This window comes from Oryctolagus cuniculus, chromosome 17, assembly GCF_051225735.1.
Source record: "Oryctolagus cuniculus isolate XC-2025 breed Fujian yellow rabbit chromosome 17, ASM5122573v1, whole genome shotgun sequence".
Classification (NCBI taxonomy): Eukaryota; Metazoa; Chordata; class Mammalia; order Lagomorpha; family Leporidae; genus Oryctolagus; species Oryctolagus cuniculus.
Genome location: NC_142883.1, coordinates 70,343,343 through 70,366,933, shown reverse-complemented (window position 1 = coordinate 70,366,933; position 23,591 = coordinate 70,343,343). Strand labels below are relative to the sequence as shown.

Sequence of the window (23,591 nt, the reverse complement as noted above, 5' to 3'; positions counted from 1 at the left end):
GGAAGGCAGTGGAGGATGGCCCAAGTGCTTGGGCCTTGCACCCACGTGGGAGACCAGGAGCAAGCATTTGTCTCCTGGCTTCGGATTGGCGCAGCATGCCTGCCATAGCAACCATTTGGGGGGTGAACCAACAGAAAAAAGGAAGAACTTTCTCTCTCTCTCTCTCTCTCTCTCTCTCTCTCTCACTGTCTAACTCTGCCTGTCCAAAAAAAGAAAGAAATAATCCATCTTCTTTAGATTCATCTTATTGTTGCTCTTCAGACTTTCCTCATATCACTGATTACCCTGATGTCTTCCTTGCTTGTGTTTCCATTTTCTTTCACTTCGTCAGTGCCTGTGATCTTAGACAAGGACAGAGGATGCACTGTAGTCACCTAAGTGAACCAAATAGCCCATATCCCCAGCACTTGTGTGCTTAGCTTCTGCAGAGACGTATCAGTGATATCCATGAGGGAAGAGTAAATTATACGGCCTCTTAGGATCTGATCACCATGGGAAAAGTAGAGCAAGATAAGAGGACAGAATTATATTTGGAAGAAGTAGGAATATTCACTTTAAATAGGTTAGTCCGTGTTGTTCTGAGAGATGGCTATGGAGCACAGACTTGAAGGGAGTGACAGTGTGGACGTGTTCAGAGGAGAAGCATCAGGATAAGGTCAGCAAGTCAGGGATCCTAAGCCAGGAGCTTGATGAATGTGTTCGAGAAAAATGAAAAGACCAGTGTGGTTGTAGCAGAAGGAAGGGTGAGGGGAGGCGAGTTCAGAGCAGTTACAGGTAGCTGGATAATGTGCTATGTTTCTAGTCCTAGAAATGTCTCTAGTTTGACCCAGAGTGAGATGAGTAAGTATGGTGGATGAAGTAACCTGAATTTTAGTTTTCACAGATATCCTTGTTACTTTTTTAAAACACAAAGTTCATTACAATTGCAATTAAAATGATCTTCAGGATAAATTTCCAACCTCATAAATCGATGAAACTTTCTCATCATCTCCTGATACTGTCTTTCCCAAGACATCCAAGTAAAAAAAAATCAGTCTACAATATGAGACTTCATAATTATTTACTAAGGTGTATTGCCAGCCATAATTGAAAGAAATGACAGAATAATATAGGTGGAAATTGTTAAGGAATAGCTTGGGAGGGTATTGGAACGTGAGCTTCATTTTAAAGCTCATCCATACACCAGATTAGTCTCTGCTGAGAAAGGAGCCTCCCTCATCAAGGTGGACTGAAGGTGGGGATCATTATCTAAACAAAGAATTTCCCACGGGACAGGGAGAAGGCCTGTCTGTGAGTGAGAATTTATGCAGATGGCAGACAGAGTTAGATTGCAACACCACCAGAAAGAGGGGAGGGGATAAGTGTAGCTTTTTAAGTAGAGGAATCTAATAATGCAACCAGTTTTTAGACAGTCACCTAGCAGATGGGTCTGATTTATTGAGGAAAGTGAAAATACTTCTTCTAAAGCTCAAAGCCTTCTCCCTAACTTAAGAGGCATGTTCTTGTTATGTCTTCCCTAAAATCATGAGTTGTGACCAAAGAAGGCTTCTGCTATTTTTCTGGATGTTCTGTGCCTGACATCAGGATGAAAAAGATGAGGAAGAGTCCTGTGTGCTCTTCTGTGTTTTGCTCATTGAGTTTTAGTCCCTGGCCCCTCTAATGATATTTACCTTCAAATGGGTAATATTAGCACGAGATAGCTATGAGAAACTGAACGAATAATTGTAAAGTCTGATGTATACATAAATGCAATGTTTTGTTCACTAGGTAACAGGACCAGTCCTCTCCGCTGCAGTAACTATGACAACCTAGATTCTGTCAGTTCTGTTTTGGTTCAGAGTCCTGAGAATAAGATTTAGTTACAAGGTATGTTGGTAACATTTAACTAACAGTCTACAAGCATGGTTGGAAAATTCTCTTATTGGGACTTCTTTAAAATCAGCCGTGTGTACAGTGGCAGGTGGTTCAAACCCTTGTAAAATGTTATTTCATAATTTTTCAGCCATATAAACCATCTAGACCAGATGATGAAGATGTCAAAATTCACTTTTCTTTTCAAATTAGGTACTATATATCAGTGTTGGGCACCAAACAATATGTTGTGCCCAGATCGTTAGATCCCTGCAGAGACCCCCAGAGAGTCGATCACACCGAACTGCAAAAGCAAGGTTTATTCGGGAGTACAAGCCGTGACAGGGACCCCATCCAACCAACCAGCACAGTGGAGGTAGGAGTGAGGCCCCGGTCTTTGGGAGAGTTTTTAAAGGAAAAAGGGCTACCTCAGCAGGAAAGAAGAGTTACATACAGCATGGAAGCTCTGGGTACAGGGAGTTACTTTGTTTAGCAATCTCTACTGTGCTGTCCTTGGTCTACCGAGCTAGCTGTCCCTGTTAAGCTTTGATATCTCCAGAGTGCCTGAATGCCTGCTTTTACAAGGACTCGGGTCTGCTATGGGAAAGGGAGGCTGCTTGCTTTTAAAATGGAGTCACTTCAGTTCTTCAGCAATGGAAAGTTTTTCTGGGTAATGTTTATCTTGTAAGCAATAATTTTTGTCTCCATAAATAGTAGAGGACTACTGGGCTCTCCTTTCCCTTGTAAATGATAGTAAAAGTTGTAACCATGTTTATTGGTAATGTAAGCGATCTGTTGGATTTCAAATTTAAACTAATATGGAAGCAAGACTGCATTCTTCTGATTAATAGAAATATACTTGAGAACATATCAACAAAATACTTGAATTCACATTATTTTCATTTTGAAAGATCAAATTTGTGCTAGTGTTAATGATTTGCAATTTTCTATTGAATGCTGATAGATAATTCAATAGAGAATGTTTTATTCATATTAACTTTTATAAATATGTACTATCACCAGAGTGGTTATAAATATGCATACTTGCTCATTCTTATGGTTGAGGAAGAGTTTTGGATACACAGGTTGAAATATGCTCGTTGAACAAGTTCAGAAGTCTTGGTGATGACTTGTGTATATATTAAGTTGACTGATCAAAGAGGTGATTTTGAGTTGTTATTCTCTAGTATTTTTTGGAAGTATATACATTAGAGCTCCATTTACATTATTCAGCTTTACATGCAAATGCTTAAAACTTTATGAAACTTCATTCCTCAACTTTCCGTATGCATTTGAGATACAGGAAGACTGAGAGAAACAGGCAGATGGAGGGAGTGCTTCTGTCCTCTGGTTTACTCCCCTAAATGGCCTACAGTGGTCTGGGCTGGACTACGGCTTTCCAGGAGCTGAGAACCCTCTGCTGCTCCCAGAATGGCTTTCAAGGATTCAGTTACCTAAGCCATCATCACTGTTCCCAGGGGCTGCATTGGCAGAAAGCTGGAATGGGAGCTGGAGGCAGGCATTGAACCCAGGCACCCTGATGTGGAAAATGAGCATCGTAACTGGTGGATTCACTGCTGGCCAAATACTCTTCTCTCTTCAACATTTCAGTCTTAACAAACATAACAGCATTCATTTGTATAAATTACCAGAAGGGCTGGCCTAAGCTGCTGCTTGCAAAGCCAGTGTCTCATGCTGGAGCTCTGAGTCAAGTCCTGGTTGTTTCACTTTTGATCCAGATTCCTGTTAGTGTGCCTGAGAAGGTGATGGAAGATGACCCAAGAGCTTGGGCACTTGGATGCATATGACAGACCAGTAAGGAGCTCCTGGCTCTTGGTTTTGACCTAGTCCAGAACTGGCTGTTGTGGCCATTTGGGGAGTGAACCAATTAATGGATAATCAGAGTCTCTGCATCTGTCCCTCTCTATCACTCTGCCTTTCAAATACATAAATATAAATACTTAAATGAACATTTCAATTATCTTAAAATTACCATAAATACTAACTACCTGTGATTTATTTTTGTATAAAAACATGTATAAAGTACTTAATATTTCAAGACTTTGTTATACAACTTATCAATATTTTACATTTAAACTTACTGAGATATTTTCTCTAAGTAGAAATTCAATCTTTCAATAATTACTTGTAATATCTATGTATTACTGTTTATTCCTTTTTAATATATGGATTAACTTTCTTTGAAATATTGATTTCAATCAAAAAAATAAAAATGTTTGTCCAATTTTCTATTTTAAAAATTGCTTTATCACAAAGATTACTTATTGAAACAATTCTTTTATTCTCAGAATCAGGGCTTATTTTCAGAATAGTATATCATAAAAACAAACTTTAGCCTCCCATCTTGAAAAAAAAGTAATGTAGGGAATAAATAGTCTTCCCTGTTGTGTAATTAGTATTTCTTCTCTTCAATTGATGTGACTTAGAGATGCATATCTGCATCTTTCACTTTTTTTCTGCTTTCCAGGCTTGAATTTTCAATTGTCTAGTGCAATTTATTTTACATCCCTGCAAACCTTACCAAAGATAATCTCGGGAAATCAATTTTAAATCCTCAACATTCTGTATATTGTTCTTTTTGATTGTACTTCAAGTCCAAGCATACTGTCAATTCACCTTCTAGAACTCAGCATTAGCTGTAGCCTTTCACTTCACACGACAGTGTACAGTATTCACCAGTGTGATCAATATAACCTTGTGCATCTTTCTGAATGGCATTAAAGCTCCATCTCACTGTGAGTAGCAACTGAAAAACCAGTGTCACTGAACAAGAGTTTATTAAGGTTACTGCTGTAGGTCTTTGTGTCTTCATGCTTAGCTAGCTAATTTTAAGTTGGTTTAATGAATGGGCGGATATAGATACAGCTGATAGGGACATAGACAGGAGGAAAACAGTCTGTGTTTCTACTGTGTTTTATTTCTAACCATACAGTGTTCGGTTCAATTTTCAATCTTCCCACTTCATTGAGAACAATATGAGAAAATGACGGTTTTTTTCAGTAAAGACCTTCTTTCAAACCTCAAACCTTATAATAGAAGAAGCATAGCTCCTGTAGTGGAATTTTATTAGAACCAAGCAAAGAAAGTGTCAGTAATCATTAAAGTCAGATACATTAAGCACAAAATCAGAATAAAAACCCATAACTTAACTATCTACATAATATAACATTATGAAGATGGAATCTGAAAGTATGCAAATAACATTAATTTTGATGAAAGTTAAATGAAATTAATGTCTTCCAGCAATAAGCTGGGTTTATCAGTTTCTTTAACCTTGAAATCTGACTTTGCCAGTAAAATTACAGAACAGATATTTTTCAAAAAATAAAGAGCCTATGAGCCCATATATAGTATAGCAATTAAGATGCCCCTTTAGATGCTTATGTCACATATCAGAGTGCCTGGGTTCCAGTCTCAGCTCTACTTACAGAAATTGAAAGAATTTGTCACCACCCATATAGCCCTGCAGAAGATGCTTATGGATGTTCTGCACACAAACACAAAACATGTTCATCACTACAGAAGAAGGTAAAGGAAGGACATCTCCCAGTAAAAGTACAAAGTAAATATAAAGTCAACAATAGGAATATTTATGGAAAAATGGCAGGGCAAGGTTGTTATTTATCAATAGTCAACTTGAATGTAAATGGCCTCAACTTTCCAGTGAAAAGGCACAGACAGGCTGAATGGATTAAAAAACAATACCCATTGATTTGCTGCCTACAGGAAACATATCTCACTAACAAAGATGCAGGAAGACTGAAAGTGAAAAGCTGGAAAAAGATATTCCATGCTAACAGAAACCAAAAAAGAGCTGGTATAGCCATCCCAACATCAGACAAAATATACACTACACAAAAAACTGTTAAAAGAAACAAAGTAGGACACTATGTAATAATTAAGAGATCAACTCAACAGGAAGATGTTACTATGTTAAATGTATATGCATCTAATTACAGGACACCTGGATATTTAAAAGAAATGTTAAGGGATCTAAAGGGGGTTCTAGACTCAAATACAACAGTAATGGGGGATTTCAATACCACACTTTCAGCAATGGACAGATCAACCAGACAAAAAATCAGCAAGGAAACAGTAGAGTAAATTAACACTATAAACCAAATGGTCCAATCTAAATATATAGTCTCCACCAAGAGATATTGGAACTTGTAGAAGAGTTTCATAAAGTAACAGGATATAAAAATCAATACACAAAAATCAATAGCCTTTGTATATACAGACAACGTCATGGCTGAGATTGAGTTTTTAAGATCAATCCCATTCATAATAGCCACACATATAAAAAAAAATTAAAAAAACCTTGGAATAAATTTAACCAGGGATGTCAAAGTTCTCTATGATGAGAATTATAAAGATTCAAGAAAGAAATAGAAGAAGATACAAAAAAATGGAAAATCCTCCATGATTATGGATTGGAAGAATCAATACCAACAAAATGTCCATTCTTCCAAAAGCAATTTACAGATTCAACATGACACCAATAAACATATCAAAGACATTCTTCTCAGATCTAGAAAAAAGGATGCTGAAATTCATATAGAAATATAGGAGACCTTGAATTGCTAAAGCAATTTTATGCAACAAAAACAAAGCCAGAGGCATCACAATAGTAGATATCAAGAAACACTACAGTTATAATCAAAACAGTCTGATACTGGTACAAAAACAGATGGATAGACAAATGAAATAGACTAAAAATGCCAGAAATTAATCCAAGAATCTACAACCAGCTTATATTTGATCAAGGAGCTAAAACCAGCCCCTGGAGCAAGGACAGTCTCTTCAATAAATGGTGCTGGGAAAACTGGATTTCCACAAACAGAAGTATGAATCAAGAACCCTACCTTTATACCTTACACGAAAATACATTCCAAATGAATTAAAGAGCTAAATCTATGACCTAATACCATCAAATTATTAGAGAAAATTGGAGAATCCCTGCAAGATATTGGTCAGGCTAAGAACTCTTGGAAAAGACCCCAGAGATACAGTCAAATCCAAAATTGACAAATGAGATTACATCAAATTGAGAAGCTTCTGTACTACAAAAGAAATATTCAGGAAAACAAAGTGGCACCCCACAGAATGGGAGAACTTACTTGCAAACAATGCAACTGATAAACAATCAATAACCAGAATATATAAAGAGATAAAGAAACTCAACAACAAAACAAACAACTCAGTTAAGAAATGGGTAAAGGACTTATTCAGACATTTTTAAAAGAGGACATCCAAATGGCCAACAGACACATGAAAAAAATGTTCTGGACCACAAGCCCTCAGGGAAAGAAAAATAAAAACCACAATGAGGTTTCACTTAACCCCAGTTAGAATGGCTTTCATACAGAAATCAACTAACAACAGATGCTGGCAAGGATGTGGGGAAAAAGGTACCCTAATGCATTGTTGGTGGGCAGGTATACTGGTAAAGACACTGTGGAAGACAGTATGGAGATGTCCAAATCTGAATATAGACCTACTATACAATGCAGCCATCCCACTCCTGAGAGTTTACCAAAGGGAAATGTAATCAGCAAATAAAAAAAATTATATGCACCCCCATGTTTATTGCAGCTCAATTCACAATAGCTAAGATGAGGAATCAACCTAAATGCCTGTCAACTGAAGACTAGATGAAGAAATTATGGAATATGTATTCTACAGAATACTATACAGTGTTTAAAAAAATGAAATCCTGTCATTTGCAACAAAATGGGTGAATCTGGAAAATATACTAAGTGAAATAGGCCAGTCCCAAAGGGACAAAAACCATATGATGTCCCTTATGTGTGATAACTAATACAGCCCCTAAGAGGAAATATGTAGAAGTGAAATTGACACTTTGAGAAGCAATGACTTGAACAGCGCTTGTCTTGAATCCTGAGGAACAGTTTTTCTTTTCTTTTCCTCATTCTATTTGTTGAACTCTTAACATAAAGTTAATCATATGTATAAAAAGTCTATTTAAAATAGATGTCAGCAAAAAAATAATGGTGGGAATAAGAGAGGGAGGTGGAAGTTTGTAACTGTAAAGCTTTATAGTTCTGCATACATTCCTATGGACTTACTTCTAAGGGTACATTTTTAAAACTTGCCATAGGACCTCAAATCCCCTTAAGCTGGGTGATAAAAGTGCCATTTTAAGTGTTAAAGTGACCATATTAAGCATTCAAATGATCATATAGATATGATTAAGTGTTAAAGTGATAACATAAATAAGATCACATGTTTGGTAATACTAACAGATAGAATTAAAAGGAGAGAATGTTCTAACATGGGAAGGAGTCCACGCAGCAGACTCATAGAATGACAATCACTTTAAGTAATACTCTGACCTGAGAATCAGCCCATAAGACATTCTGGTCTGCCTGAAAAGCCCATGAGAGCATTTAAGGCATGGAGAGGCAATGCACTGTGGAAAAATGTACTAAATGAAGGATCTCTATGAGAGTGACTCCAGTGGAAGGAAGTGACCATCAAAGAAGGATGCACTTTTCTCTGAAGGGAGGAGAGAATTTCCACTATGCTGATGGTCTTGTAAATACTGGCAGAGTTTGTGGACTCAAAAGACTTCCATAGCCTAGGCAGTTCATGTCAAGAGCCTCAGGTGGTCACTGAAGTCGTACATCAGATTGTTAATTGTTGGGGTCAGCGCTGTGGCACAGTGGGTTAATGCCCTGGCCTGAAGTGCCAGCATCCAATATGGGTGCTGGTTTGAGACCTGGCTGCTCCACTTCCCATCCAGCTCTCTGCTATGGCCTGGGAAAGCAGTAGAAGATGGCCCAAGTTCTTGGGCCCCTGCACCTGCATAGGAGACCCAGAGGAAGCTCCTGGCTCCTGGCTTCAAATTGGCGCAGCTCCGGCTGTTGCAGCCAATTGGGGAGTGAATCATCAGATGGAAGACCTCTCTCTCTCTCTCTCTCTCTCTCTCTCTCTCTCTCTGCCTCTCCTCTCTCTATGTAACTCTTTATTTCAAATAAATAAGTAAATATTTTAAAAATTGTTAATTGTTAAATTAACGACAGGAGTCACTTTGCACTAACTCCCCATTCAGGACCTCTGTCCTCAGTGGGTTGCATTATGAGAGTAAACCGTAAAACCAGTTCTCAAACAGTTGTGTGTGTGTGTGTGTGTGTGTGCAAATTGTTGAAATCTTTACTGAATATAGAATTGGTCTTCTGTGTATAAAGTTAATTAAAAATGAATGTTAATGGAGAACGAGACTGGGAAAGGGAGAGGGAGGAGTAAGTGGGGTGGGAGTAGGGGTGGGAAGGTAGGTATGGTTGGAAGAATCACTATATACCTAAAGTTGTAGTTATGAAATTTGTACTCATTAAATAAAAGGTTTCTTTGGGAAAATAAATGAAGTGTGAAGTGTGAATGAATAAGAAAAGATTTTTATAAAGAAATACATTTGAACAATAATATATAGGGAAAGTGGAATGAAATTGTGACCTCAAAGAATCCATAATATGTATATGTATATGTATGTATACACATGCATGTATATATATATTGCATATATGTCTGTAAGCATTATGTATAGGGACATATCTAGATATATAACATTATAGATATATATCTTATTCATATACTTGTACTATTAAAAATATATATATTAATGGCAAATTATCAATATTAGATTCCACTGCTGTATAAATACATGCAGTGTAATATTTTTATTTTGAAATATACATATTTACATACTGCAAAAGGAATGAACTAATTATGGCCTATTTAATATATAATCTAAATTTTAGATGGAATTTAATATATTCCAAAGGAGTGCTTCCTATTTCTAAAGGATTTTATGTGGGACATGATCAAAATAGAATTAGAGACACTAGTCAGCTATTTATCTTGCTACACAATTTTTATGTGATACAAATGACTATTTTCTTGAAGACTCTCATATGAAGACTCTCATAAGCTTTATAAAATTATACTTTTTATAAAATCTTTCTTTTCTATTCTCCCATTCTGGAGCTCCAAATAAATGTATTTTAGCTCTTCCTAGCTTGACCCATATGTATCTGAAGCTGTCTTCTGTGTAAAATATTTCTTTGTCTTTTCTTAAAATTTTTTTATTTATTTATTTGGAAGAGCTACAGAGAGGCAAGGCAGAGAGAAAGAGAGGGGTCTTCTGTCTGCTGGTTCCCTCCCCAGATGTCCACAATGGCCAGAGCTGTGCCAGTCCAGAGCCAGGAGCCAAGAGCTTCTTCCTCGTCTCCCATGTGGGTTCAGGATCCAAAGGACCTGGGCCATCTTCTACTAATTTTTCAAGCTGTAGCAGAGAGCTGGATGGGAAGTGGAGCACCTAGGACTCAAACCTGCACCTATATGGGACGCCGGCACTGCAGGCAGTGCTTAACCTGCTATGCCATAAAGCCAGCCTCTCTGTCTTTTTATTAGTTTACTTCAATATATTCTCCAGAGGTGTTCCAGCTTACTAATTATATCCTCTGCTGTGTCTGTTCTGTTACATCCATCAATTTCCCTTTAAATTCCATTTATGCTTTGTTATTTGCATAATGTCTGTTTACATATTATTTTTATAATTTATAATTTTTCCAAATTGTTTATTTTATCATTTAATTTTGCCCACAGCTTGGAAATCAATTTATAGTTCATCTTTGATAGCCTTTATGTTGTTCCTTTGCTACTTGTGTGTTCATGTTATTGAGATTGGTTTCTGGTGTTATGTATGCATCTGTAAAAATAATTTTGAAGTTTGACGATGTTTGTATCTTTTAGAGAAACTTTTCTTTATTTCCCACAGTCCTTTCATCTATTTTGAATTCAGCCACTGTAAACTAGGTTTCATAACCAGTGAAAGCTAATGGGTAAATTCGTTTGGATGGGTGTTGCAGTTTTTCTCTGCTTTTTGGGTTTGTACCTTGTCTGGGTTCCTATAAATCCTAAGGAATTTTCTCTCTTTGCATTTGCATTTTGTGTCTCAAAATGTTGATTTCTTCTTTGACACCAGGCAAAACTCTCAAAACTCTCAGAGACAAGATGTTTCCAATATTGTATTTTCTCAGGAGAGATTTTATTTTATTTTTTTGCCAGATTAGCACGCTGAAATTCTCCCTGCCTTGTTGGCATTTTGGTCCCTTTAAGCTGATCATTTTTTTTTTACTGTTTATTTAGCTTTTCTAGTTGTTCCCAAAGAAGAGAGTTGGTTCAGAACAAACTAGTCCTCTGGTGCTGTTAACATTCATATTTTACTTGTGATTTTCAGCTTCTCACAGTTGTTCTACCTCATAGTCAGTCTGTTGCCCTGAATTCCTAGAACCATGGGAAGTGTGATCAGTGAGTGTTTCTACCCTCCTTTCTGTAGTTTTTGAAGATTCCATAGGGGTAGTCCCCAGCTTCTCTAACTTCCCTGCCACAGCAGTCCAAATTGTCTCTTCATGTATCAATTACCATTTATGTTGGTGGACCGGTAATACAGTGACAATCAATGTTTCAAATAATCTGTCACTCTATTTCATCCATATTTTTGTATGGTTGTACAAAATGTGAGTTTATATATGTATAGAAACTAGAGCAGATACTGTCTAAGCCCATCTCAGCCTTTTCTCTCCAATAAAAGTACAAATATACCTATGCATTGAAAATTACAGTACAATAGTTTGTTCAATGTTTTCTTTGTTTCCTGTAAAATTAAACTTAACATATATTTGTAGTCTCCAAATATCTGGCTAAACAAAATTTTAGTTACTGTAGCTGTTCTAGTAGTTATATACTTTTTCCTGAGTTCCATTAGCAGACATGGAGGCAGGTTCATGTATTTTTAGTACTTGATGGGAGGTATTCAGAAGAAAATACTAGTTATTTCTGAATTGGAGGGTAATTTTGGGTGACCCATAGAATTAGACTCTCATAGGATATTTCTTACTTTATATTCCCAGGTCATTTGGCCATTTCATCTGCCTTAGATGAAATACATTACTGTCTAGTATACTTTCATTCTTCGTCCCCCAACGCTTTAATGTCTTTCCTATGATCCCATCATTTAGCTCCTTTTAGGCTCTTGAAATTGCTTTTAATACATTTTATGTCTAAAAAAGTACCAGATTAACCCATCTAGATAAAAGCTTTTTAAATCCAAGTGAATTAATCCCCTTATATAGGAATTCCAATTAACATGATTTATTTTTCTAAACAACTCACTTGTTGCCCTTGATAGCCCCTATGAATTGAGCCATCATATTACTTTCTATTATATATATATTTAAATCCCTCTATTCATTTGTGTGTGTGCTGGTAATGAGTCATCATTTGCTGTGAGCAGCCAATTTTCCATGGTCAAAAAAGCCGTGTGTCAAGTAGCATCTTAGTCCTGCTTTATTCATGAAAAAGTTTCCTTATCCTTGCAAACTTAGTATAATAATTGCTCCGCCAAGTAATTACATGTACTGAATTACATGTATCCCTGGTATTGTATAATATTATTATATAGTTGCAGCTTTTAATTTTCTTAAATGTGCTACAAATGTATTTTTAGGACAAGTATAGGCATCAGTCATCATCTTACCTAAAATTTCTCTTTGAAATGGGAGAAATTTGATAAATATTTTTACTTGAGGTGGAATAAAATTATTATAAAGGTGAATGTATATGTAATGAGTATGGTTTACTTATGTCATAAACAGGAGAGTTAATCTGAAAAAATGATGTAGATATAATTGCCAGTGTATTTTCAAAGTTCCCTAGATGTTAATTCCATAATTTTTATTAAATTAACATCAATAGTCAAGTATCAAAAGCTTGCTTATTTTTTGTTAGAAATGAAGCATGTAAAAGTTTTTTTTTAAATTCCGGTTTGTTGCAAATGATGACTTGGTATTGCCTAAATGTGCTCTTATTCATTTTTACCTACTAGCTAGCTTGAATATATAGCCATTAGTAACTTTTCTAGCATATCAAACATTATGAAATTAAAGCTATATTTTTCTTTAAATATCATAATAAATGAAGAATTCCCAAAGACTTCCAAATAATATTTTTTGGTATTTTTTCATTTTTAATGTTTTTCTTAAGATATAACTTTACCGCACTTTCATGTAGAAAATTAAGGAGCTAGATCAGTGGGCAGTCTTGACAAATGACAAAGGTTTGAACTGTGGAATATCTAAATCAGTCCAAATGTTCTTCTCAATTACATCAGCAAACCCACTCAGTAAGTCTAAAAAGCAAGTCAGATACTTTAAGGTCTTAATGAATTACATAGTTTTTTTTTTTTTTTTTTTTTTGACAGGCAGAGTGGACAGTGAGAGAGAGAGACAGAGAGAAAGGTCTTCCTTTTTCTGTTGGTTCACCCTCCAATGGCCGCTGCAACCGGTGCACTGTGCTGATCTGAAGCCAGGAGCCAGGTGCTTCTCCTGGTTTCCCATGCGGGTGCAGGGCCCAAGGACTTGGGCCATCCTCCACTGGCTTCCCGGGCCACAGCAGAGAGCTAGACTGGAAGAGGAGCAACCAGGACAGAATCCGGCACCCCGACCGGGACTAGAACCCGGTGTGCCGGTGCTGCAGGTGGAGGATTAGCCTATTGAGCCGCAGCACTGGCTAAATTACATGGTTTCTAAGAGTCCATATTCATGGGGTCAGCATAAGCTGTAAAAATAAGAATGTTTGAAAATACCTAGACATAAATAATTTTCTAATGAAAGCTTTAAAATACACATTTATCAATTAATGTACATTTTTACTGGTTATTGAATACTGTTAATAGGTTTTTTGGTTGGGTTTTGTGTTGTTGTTATTGTTGTTTACTGTTTTCTGTATTGAAGCCAACGTTTTTGATTTCTCTGCTTGTTCTCTACAGGGCTTCAAGTTCTCCTTCCAGACTATCTCCAGGAGTGCTTTGTACAAGCAGCTCTGAGCTACATCGCTTGCAATTCGGAAGGAGAGTTTATCTGCAAGGACAATGACTGCTGGTGTCAGTGTGGCCCCAGGTTCCCAGAATGCAACTGCCCCTCCATGGACATCCAAGCTGTGGAAGAGAATCTTCTTTGAGTAACTGAAACCTGGGAAGTCTACAACAGCAACTTTGAGGAGTCAGGTAAGGCACATGTTCTCATGGAACATTTTCAAACCTTGATCAACAAATGCCTAAAAGATTTTGCCTTCCAGGAAGAATCTACTATACACTTGGAAGGTCTTTTTAATTATTCTTTCAGATGGACATACATTGCTCTTATGACTGGCTTGTCAGAATTTTGCTAAAAGAATGTCTGGTGCTTTGTGTATTACTATGCTACTGACACTACGGTAGAATCTGCTATTAAAATGATGTAGGCATTTATTAAAGAAAAGTCTTGCTTTTCTCCATGCAAGAATTTTCATCTGACAGTTCTACCTTGGCTAGTGTTCCCTGAATTTCGTTTGTGAGACCAAACATAGCATTTGTTCTACACCTTGTTTACATGAACATGATTTCCCTAAGGGCTCACCCTCATGCAACTACTTATTTTAGAAGCAAAGTGTATCCATTTTTATTTAACAGTGCATATCTTTTATGTCATTCTAAAATTTTATTAGTGTGTGTGTTTCCAATATTTTTTTACTTATTTGCTGCATAACCTGTAGTAGTATACATGTATAAAGCATTGCTATTTAAAGCAATACAAGACTATTGATAGGGCTTATTTAATAATTCATGTTAAAAGGATAACAAAAATCACTGCAGTGTGGTGAGTTTGATTATATAGAATTTAATTGGAAATGTTTTATATGACTAAATTTTAAATAAGCAAAGATGTTTCAGCTGCAAAGATGTGCTTGTGTATTACAATTCATCTGATGTGTCATTTCTTCAAACACACTTAAAAGGTGTCCAAAATATGTATCAAACAAGAAAAAGCATGATGGTGATTTCAACAGAACATGGATTTTTGGTTGGAAAAAACCAAGGTATTATATAGAATAAAAGGGTGTCTAGATTTGGGAAGACTGATAATTTAAAAAGAGTTAAGATTATTTAGAATACATATATTTAAGCAAAAGACTTCATGAATACAAAAGAACTCACAGACGCAGAGAGAGGGATGGTAGATACCAGAGAAAGGAGATGGAGGAGCTAGAATTCTGATGACAAAATGTTACAAAGTTTCAGTTAGAAAGGATGAAAGACTTTTTTATGTTCATTGCAGAGATATGACAACAATGAATAATAATGTATTATATATTTATCAATTTTAAGTACATACATTTCACATATTTTCTTTACAAAAATGATACGTTTTTGAAGTGAAAGATACATGGATTAATCATGGCCGATTGTACACATGAATCATGACATCAAATTATACACCATAAAAGGATTTTCAAAAAGTTCATAGAAGTGCATATTTTGAAAAAACTGTGGATTTCAAGAAATGTTTGCATCAAAATAAACATTTTGTTTCAAATTTCCCTGATCTTTTTGAAGTAGCCTTATATACAAAATGATCAGTTGTCAATTTACAACCAAATTTTAAAAGATCAACTATGAGGAGAGGATTGGCAACAAAATAGGCAAGGATGGGAAACCCAAAAGAATGATGAATGTATTCTGAGATTCTGCACTTGCTTTTCCTTTTGGCATATTTATCCATATTCAAGACATATTTCAAGACTGAGAATAAAGTATCAACCCCTGGAAAATGCTGCTGCTCCCAGATAGAGAAACCAGAAGAGCTTTTTGCAGTCACCCTAGACTTAGGTCATATAATTGGGAGCTTAAGGTGTCTTAAGTGTACAGACCATCTCTCCTCTGGGACATCTCCTTTATTCTGAATCTGCACATGACAAGTGGATAAAGATTTACACTGGTAAATCCTGGATGTGGAACTGAGTCTTTTGCAGTACTGCAGGCTTGCCATTTCACATACTAATCAGGTAACGTGGCAGAACAGGAATAAACAGAGGAAAATAGAGTCCTATTGAAATCTAGCATTGGCACAGCTCACACTGTGATCCTTAGGAGTTGATTCTGAAAAGATCAACTCTCCATCGCAGCATCTAATAAATGATTGAGAGGGCGTGCTCCTGAGGAAGAAAACATTTTCTGGGACCACTGTGATTCTTTTTAAACAATATGATGGATATAGAATCCTAATTTATAAATATGTGTGCTGACAAAATTTTATGGATAGTATTACAGAGAAATAAACCAGAAAATAGAAGCTGTGTTATCTAGATTGTAAAACTAGAAGGAAATAATTTCAGATTATTATTACTGAAATATTTGAGCAAAAATTGGAAAGAAGTATAAAGTAGATAAAATACTGCAAACTTAATTATAGATTTGTAATATATGAAACTGATTAAAGAACATTCTAAAACAAAAAAATTGAACATCTAAAACCAATAACTCAAAGTTTCATTTTGATAGGCGTTTTTGGGACAGAGCATGATAGGGCTAGTGAACACAAAGACAGATTAATGGAATACACAGAAATGAAGGCAGTGAAGACTTACGTCAGCATGGCATCAGAGGCACAGTAAACCTGCAAGAAATTAAAGTTTATTCAATCAGGAACAAGGAAATCAAATGAGAGTTACTTGATGGCACCAAAATAAAAGCGTAAAGAAGAAAATGGGAAAAATTGGCACCCAGAGATAAATGTGTATTGTTTATGTCACACTCTCTCTACTACTGTGTTTGAAATAAAAAATTTAAGACTTTTATTCATTTTTCATGTGTTTGTTGAAGAGTGCCATTGGCCTCAATAAAATATGTCAAGTGAGATAAAATTCCATTGTAAATGGCATTATGTTAAATGTTACATTTTACTTGTTACATTACATTTACTAAGTAAAATATTAAAATTATAGGACTTGATAAAGTAACAGGATTGTTTCTGTTTATTAAAGATATACTTTAAATATAAAGGCACATATAATTTAAGTTGAAGAGTAGAAAATATAAATAATGTAAAAATCTTCCAAAATAATACTTGAGTAAATTCTAAATCAAGTTACATTAATTGAAATATAAATATTTTATAACAAAATAGTGCAACATGAATATATACCAAAATATTAGTTTATATGGAGCTAAACTTAAAAATTATACCAAATTAGTTAAATAGACAAAAAATAAACTTTATCCAAGACTTTTGAAATAAAGGAGAAAGACTTGTAATAGAAGAGAAAAATTGAACTCAACATTCAAGAAACCAAGGGCTGCAGGATTTTCAACAAAGGCCTGAGCTCAATGGAAAGCACTGGTGGGCATTCACAGTGAACTTGACAAGCTGGAGGAGGCCATTGGTGTTTGCTAATTATCTCTTACTGAAGTTAGGCTCCCCTTCTTCCAGAGAATCCCACCTGTTTTCCACAATCATTACATTTCAAAAGGGTGCCCCCAGATCCTGAAGAAAGGGGCAATTTTTGTGCAATATTTCCATCTCAATAAAAAGGAAGAATTTACAATTTTCTAAAATGAATGTTCTATGAACAGAGACATCAGTGATTTATCATTAACTTAGAAAAATTGAAGAGAATGTTTGACCCTCTTGGTCAAGACTTAATAACATGTATCCAAATAACATGAAGAAAAATGTCAAACACACACACACACACACACACACACACAAATGTGAGATTTTAACCTGTCTTTCAATAAATGAAATTATAAATTGGATATTATTAGATTAAACATTTTTGGTTGTTGCTGCTGTAGTCTTCCTTAATTAGATGTAAATTCAGGTTTTTATGAAGATTAGTGTGTTGTTTGCCAGCTTTTTAAAGCTAATAAACTCAAGGTCTTTGCCTGTGAAAATGATGTTTATATGAAAACTAAAGACTGATCTTTAAATAATTAGATTTACTTACAAAACAGCAGAGGTCTTTGACTTCTTTTAATGGTAAATTAATTTCAGAAACATATTGCACTAAATATTTTTATGCATCAAATAGACAGTCAATATTTATAAATTATTGGCTACAAGTTATAAGATTGAATTGTAGAGAGGTAAGATCAATAATGGAGGCATCTCTTGTCAAAAAGAATATTTAGGCATCTGAGAAGTGAGTGAGAGATAGAAGTGGAATTTGGAAGCATTAAAGGTCCAAAGTAATGGATGTTGGGTCTTCTAAAAGCAGGGAGTACAAAGCAGAATTAAATTAGTCTTTGCAAGGTCATCAATTGAGATTGAAGTCACTGCCCATGCCCAGAACATCCTAATGTCTGAAACTTGTTTAAGTGGATCAAGTACTGTCAAGTTCTATTCAAAAATAAATGAAAATATTCCCTGGGAAAAAAATAACATGTTTTAATCTCAAATGTAGTGAGCAAATATTTTCTATTTTAAATTTAATTTCTAATAAAAAACTATTTAGGTACTCTAAAACATAACACAAAATGAATAAGAAGCAGCATATGAATTGGGCTTGTGCTATCACAGACTCAGAGAGAATGTAAGAAAAATACAATTAATATGTTCATAGAATTAAAGAACAAATTTTATTTTTAAAAAGAACTCCAATAGAACTTATAATATGTTAATTAGTAAAATTAGAACTAACAGTTAATCAATAGAGTAGACATAGCTTACAATTAATTAGTGTATTAAAGATAAGTTAGAGGGGAGCTGGCACTGTGGCACACTAGGTTAATCCTCCTCCTGTGGCGCCAGCATCCCATAAGGGCGCCAGTTCTAGTCCTGGTTGCTCCTCTTCCAATCCAGCTGTCTGCTGTGGCTTGGGAAAGCGGGGAAGATGGCCCAAGTGCTTGGGCCCCTGCAGGAAAAAGCACCTGGCTCCTGGCTCCGGATGGCATAGCTCCGGCCTTTGTGGCCATTTGGTGAGTGAACCAGTGAAAGGAAGACCTATCTCTCTGTCTCTCTCTGTCTCTCTGTCTCTCTGTCTCTGTCTCTCTCTCACTGTCTGTAACTCTACCTGTCAAGTAAATAAATAAAATCTTAAAAAATGATGTTAGAAGAAACTATCCAGAATAAAGAAAAATTAGAAAAAACAATAAATGTAAAATATTATTAGTCAACTTAGAGAATGTAGGAGAAGTCCTAACATACTTAAACGTTAAGTTGTAGTCCAAACAGAGGATGCACAGACAATGGCAAAAATAATATTTGAAGAAAATAAGAGCTGATACTTTTAAAATCATAGAAGGAAAGCAATCTGTATATTTAAAGAGCTCAAAAATGTAATGTAATTGAACAAAACTGACATTCTGAGATTTGATTGTTGGTTACAGCCCTGCTCTACTGCTGAGAAACAGTATTTTTTTTCTTTTTACTATTTGTTGACTTCTTTACATAGTGGAATGTGAAGCTTATGATCATAAAATAAACTGAAAGTATATCATTGTAAAATTTAAAAGAAAGACTAAGAAAGGAGGAAAGTTGCAGGATGGAGTGTGGGCAAGAGGGAGGATAAGGTGAGATTTATCACTATGCTCCTAAATCTGTATATATTAGATACACGAAATTTGTTCACCTTATAAACATTTAGAAAAAATGAAAAAAAAAAGCTCACCAATCCCCAAGTAATAAACAAGACAGAAATCCTCATGTGCACTGAAGTTTCCATAATGAAGGTAAAGAACATGAGAAACAGTAAAGAAGATCGTAGAAGCAGCCACAGAAGAGAGCAGAAAAGATGACAAGGAGCCAGCAGATTGGGAGTGGAGTTCCCAAGTTAGAACCAGTCCACGATGCACCATATGTCAAATACGCAAGAATTCCACAACTAACTGAAACATACTATATTCCCTTAGAGGTGATCTTTTGTGCTTGTCCTTTGAGAACGTTGTCATTCTGAAATCTTGAAATAGTTTTTAAATGTAGGATTCTATTTTCAAAGTTAATTGAAAATAGATCTTTGTAAGAAAAAAAAAAGAATGGGAATAGGAGAGAGAGGAAGAATGGTGGGAGTGTGGGCGGGAGGGAGGGTAGGGTGAGAAGAATCACTAAATTTGTATACATGAAATTCATGATGTTTGTATACCTTAAATAAATGGTTTCTAGGTAAAAATAAATAAGTAAATGCAAGATTTATTTCTTTCATTTTTACCTTAGATATGTTTTGCTTTGGAATTCACTAGTTTCCTGAATTTTTCTTCAATTCTCGAAGTTTTCCACTTACTGCAACTCCAAAGTACCCTCTCTCCACTCTGCTCATATCCATTCTGGAAAGCTGGGAAATACATATAATATGGAATCCACGTGCTTTCTGGAATTCTTAAATTATTGCATGTATTAATATAGAAAAATATGTAGAAATTGTTCTGGAATGCCCATTGTATCTCTCGCAGTTCCCTTGTTAAAGTGTTCTTCAGCTCATCTTTTTGTGTTGTCATGCAGATACATGTCATCTTCCAGTTGACAAATTTTCAATTTTTTTCAATATGCCCCTACTTCATTTCTATTTTCAATTACTTATATTCATTTCTACAATTTTCAGTTGGGCTTATCTCTTTATTCAATATTTTTAGCTTTAAGTAAATTTGTATACGTTTAATGCCCCATTTTTTCTTTAAACAAAATTAATTTAAATTGTATTTAAATTTTCGATTTATGACCCTTGGAACATAACCACCAGAAATTGCTGGGGCTCTGTGGGTATTCTTGGCATAGGCCACAGAGCTGAGAGGGTCAGAGGTCATGACTGAGTTCCTGTGAGCCCGCCAGACCTAACTTTAGAGCTCCGTACACACTGCGATGCATGCTGTGGACAGGTCATTGCCCTGTACAGCTTGCGTGCATAGTGGATTGGGAGTGCTGGGACTGTGAGCTCATTTTAGTTTGTAAAGCAGCTGGTTCACCCTGGCACACATAAGATTGGGGTTGTGAACACAACAGCCCCTCTCCCCATTGCTTATAGCCAGAGGTGCCCCACCATGCCCAATTTGAGCGACACTCTAAACTGTTCCTGCACCTTCAAACAATTGTCAGAGATTCCTGGCCCCACATAGTGCACAGCCCTCGTACTCATGTGTAAGTCTTAGAGCTCCAGAAGCACATTCCCAGGAATAAAACCTTCAATCAAAAAAAAAAAAAAAAAAAACACGCAGCAGAGGAGATAGTAACGACAAATTCCCCAGATTAAAAAAATTAAGTAAACTGAAAATAGATCTTCATAAAAATTAGGAGTGGGGATGTGAGCGGGAGGTGGAAGAAGGGGAAAGGGGAAATCCATGGCTGTATTTTATGACGCTCCAATTTTCAGTCCACAACGACAGTCCTGAGTGACGTGGGCCTCTGCTGGTTCTCACCTCCCACAGCTTCCGCCTCTCTGTTGGAATCTGACTGGAGTCTCTGCTCACCCCCAGAATTAACAAGCCCTTCCCCAAGGAGAAAAGGCCAGCATTCACCCAGAGAGTACTCTGCTCTGCAGATGAACTCAGTGGGAATCAGGAGAATGTCTTGTTAGTTCTTGTGTGGGTCTGGGCTCTCACAGTCTCTCATGTCCTAGCTGAAAAGAAAAGGTATTTGTTTCCCTGTATCGAGGTATATTTACATAAAATAAAATTCACTCACTTTACACACACACTCTGAACGTTTTGGGCAGCTGTGGCAGTCAGATAGCCTTCACGACAATGGAACTTTCTGATTCCCTAGTCCTCAGTGAAGACGATCTATTGATATATTCTGATGTGGTTCTTCTCTTCTAGACAATGCTGTCTTATTGCATTATTTCCTGGATACAGTAGCACCTGTTATCCACAGTTTCCCTTTCTGTGATACCAACTACTTGTGGTAAACTGCAGCCCAGAAATATTAAATGTAGAATCCAGAAACAATTTTTGAGTTTTGCACTCTTATGAGTGGTGGGATGAAATTCTAGGCCACCCCACCTGGCCCAGGAAGTGAATTATCCCTGTGTCCAGCATATCCTAATAATCCACTACCTGTCCATTATCAGCCTAGGAGGCATCCAGCTGGTGAGATGGACTGTTCTTATTCTCAGGTAATGCTCAGTCAATGATTAAGTCATGATTAAGTCAAATCAGTTACTGATTTGGTCCCATGGTGCAAAGTTAGTGGTGCTGGCAATTCTGGAGCACCAAAGAAAAGCATATTTGAAAAGATGAAGTTTCTAGACTTAATAAAGAAAAAAGAATTATACACTGATGTTGCTAAGATCTGGGCTGTGGTGTAGTGGGTAAAGCTGCCACCTGCAGTGGGGCATCCCATATGGGTACCAGTTAGAGTCCCGGCTGCTCCACTTCCTATCCAGCTCTCTGCTATGGCCTGTGAAAACAGTAGAAGATGGCCCAAGTGTTTGGGCCCCTGCACCCTCATGATTGACCTGGAAGAAGCTCCTGAATCCTGGCTTCAGATTGGTACTTCTCCAGCCATTGCAGCCATCTGGAGACTGAACCAGTGGATGGAAGACCTCTCTGTCTCTCTCCTGCCACCTCTCTGTAACTCTGCCTTTCAAAGAAGTAAATATATCTTTTTAAAAAATCTTCTATTTGTGAAACTGTGAAGAAGGAAAGAGAAATTTTTGGTAGTTTGGTCATCACACCTGAAACTGCAACAATTATGGCCACAGAGTGTGAGAAGAGGCCAGTTTAAGATGCAAAAGACACTACTTTGGTGTGTGGAGGACATGGAGCAAACACGTGGCTCCATTCTTATTGCGTTCCCAGAACACAGAATCAGGCTTGCACACAGTAGGTATGTAACACATATTTATTGAATGGATACTTTCTTTCAAGTCCAGTTTCCTTTAATATATTTACACACAGGAGATTGCTAGGAAATCCAATAATTCACCAGAAAACTGTGTCACTGCTTTATTCCATTTTGATTTATCACATCAGAATGGCCCCTACTCTGTACATAGGATTACTGGATTGAATTGAAACTGTGAATTATGATTCAGTTTATACTTTTTGTGTAGACATCACCTGAAAGTTATTTAAACTTCTGTCATTATCCGTAGAGAAGCATTTTATGTCATTCTCACCTATGTGTAAGTTCACAGGGAGACTTCCCTGCTGAAAAGCATTTCTTGTGATCTAGGCTTTCTAAGTTTCTCTGTGTGATTTCTCTCTATGCACAACTTCCACTCTGCAGGGAATATTATTTACCCAATATTCTTTCCTCTACCTCAAAGTTGCAAGCGCTCTCAAGGAACTCACTAACAAGATATAGACATAACATTTATCATCTCATATGTGTTTTGCTTTTCTTTGAACCCCTTTCCCCTTAAACTCAAAGTCTACAACAAATCTTAGTCTTTAAAGGCCCATAACAAAGAAAAGAAAACTAAAAATGAGAAAATCGCACAACCCAATTGGCGTTCTTCCTTTGAGCTCTGTGGGATTCTCTATTTCCCAAGACATTGGATCCCAAAGAACAGCAATTTTGGCTGTTCCTTCTCTGGGTAGTTTGCCTGCTGCAGAGTCCATTAAGGAGAGAGAGAGAGAGAGAGAGAGAGAGAGAGAAATGGTAAAGTCTAGGCTGCTGTCACTGTGTGTTCTTGTTATTTTGGAGGGCAGCATTTCGTGGACATTTTTGTGCCAAGCCATGAAGAGTTGCCGTGTGCAGCAGAGGCGACTGTGTCTGGAGACTTAAGGGACATATCCTATAAAGAAGACAAAAGCAGGGAGAATAATTCTTACCCCCAAAATCTAATAAAAATTACAGAAAATGTATTACTACTTTGACATAATCTATCCTTTGTTCCTAATTGTCCCTACCAAATTTTGTCAAAGTTATTGGAGAGTGAGTTTTAGA

General features: G+C 36.4%; 1 long non-coding RNA gene across 1 annotated transcript in view; it reads left to right on the top strand.

Moving 5' to 3' along the window:
* Nucleotides 1–1,765: 1,765 nt before the first annotated feature.
* The window catches only part of LOC149121362 (uncharacterized), a 115,945-nt gene continuing 94,119 nt past the window's right edge, over nucleotides 1,766–23,591 (top strand). The window contains exons 1-2 of the long non-coding RNA XR_016223768.1: nucleotides 1,766–1,866; nucleotides 13,724–13,960. This is a non-coding gene — a long non-coding RNA (uncharacterized LOC149121362). The remainder of the gene's footprint in view (nucleotides 1,867–13,723; nucleotides 13,961–23,591) is intronic.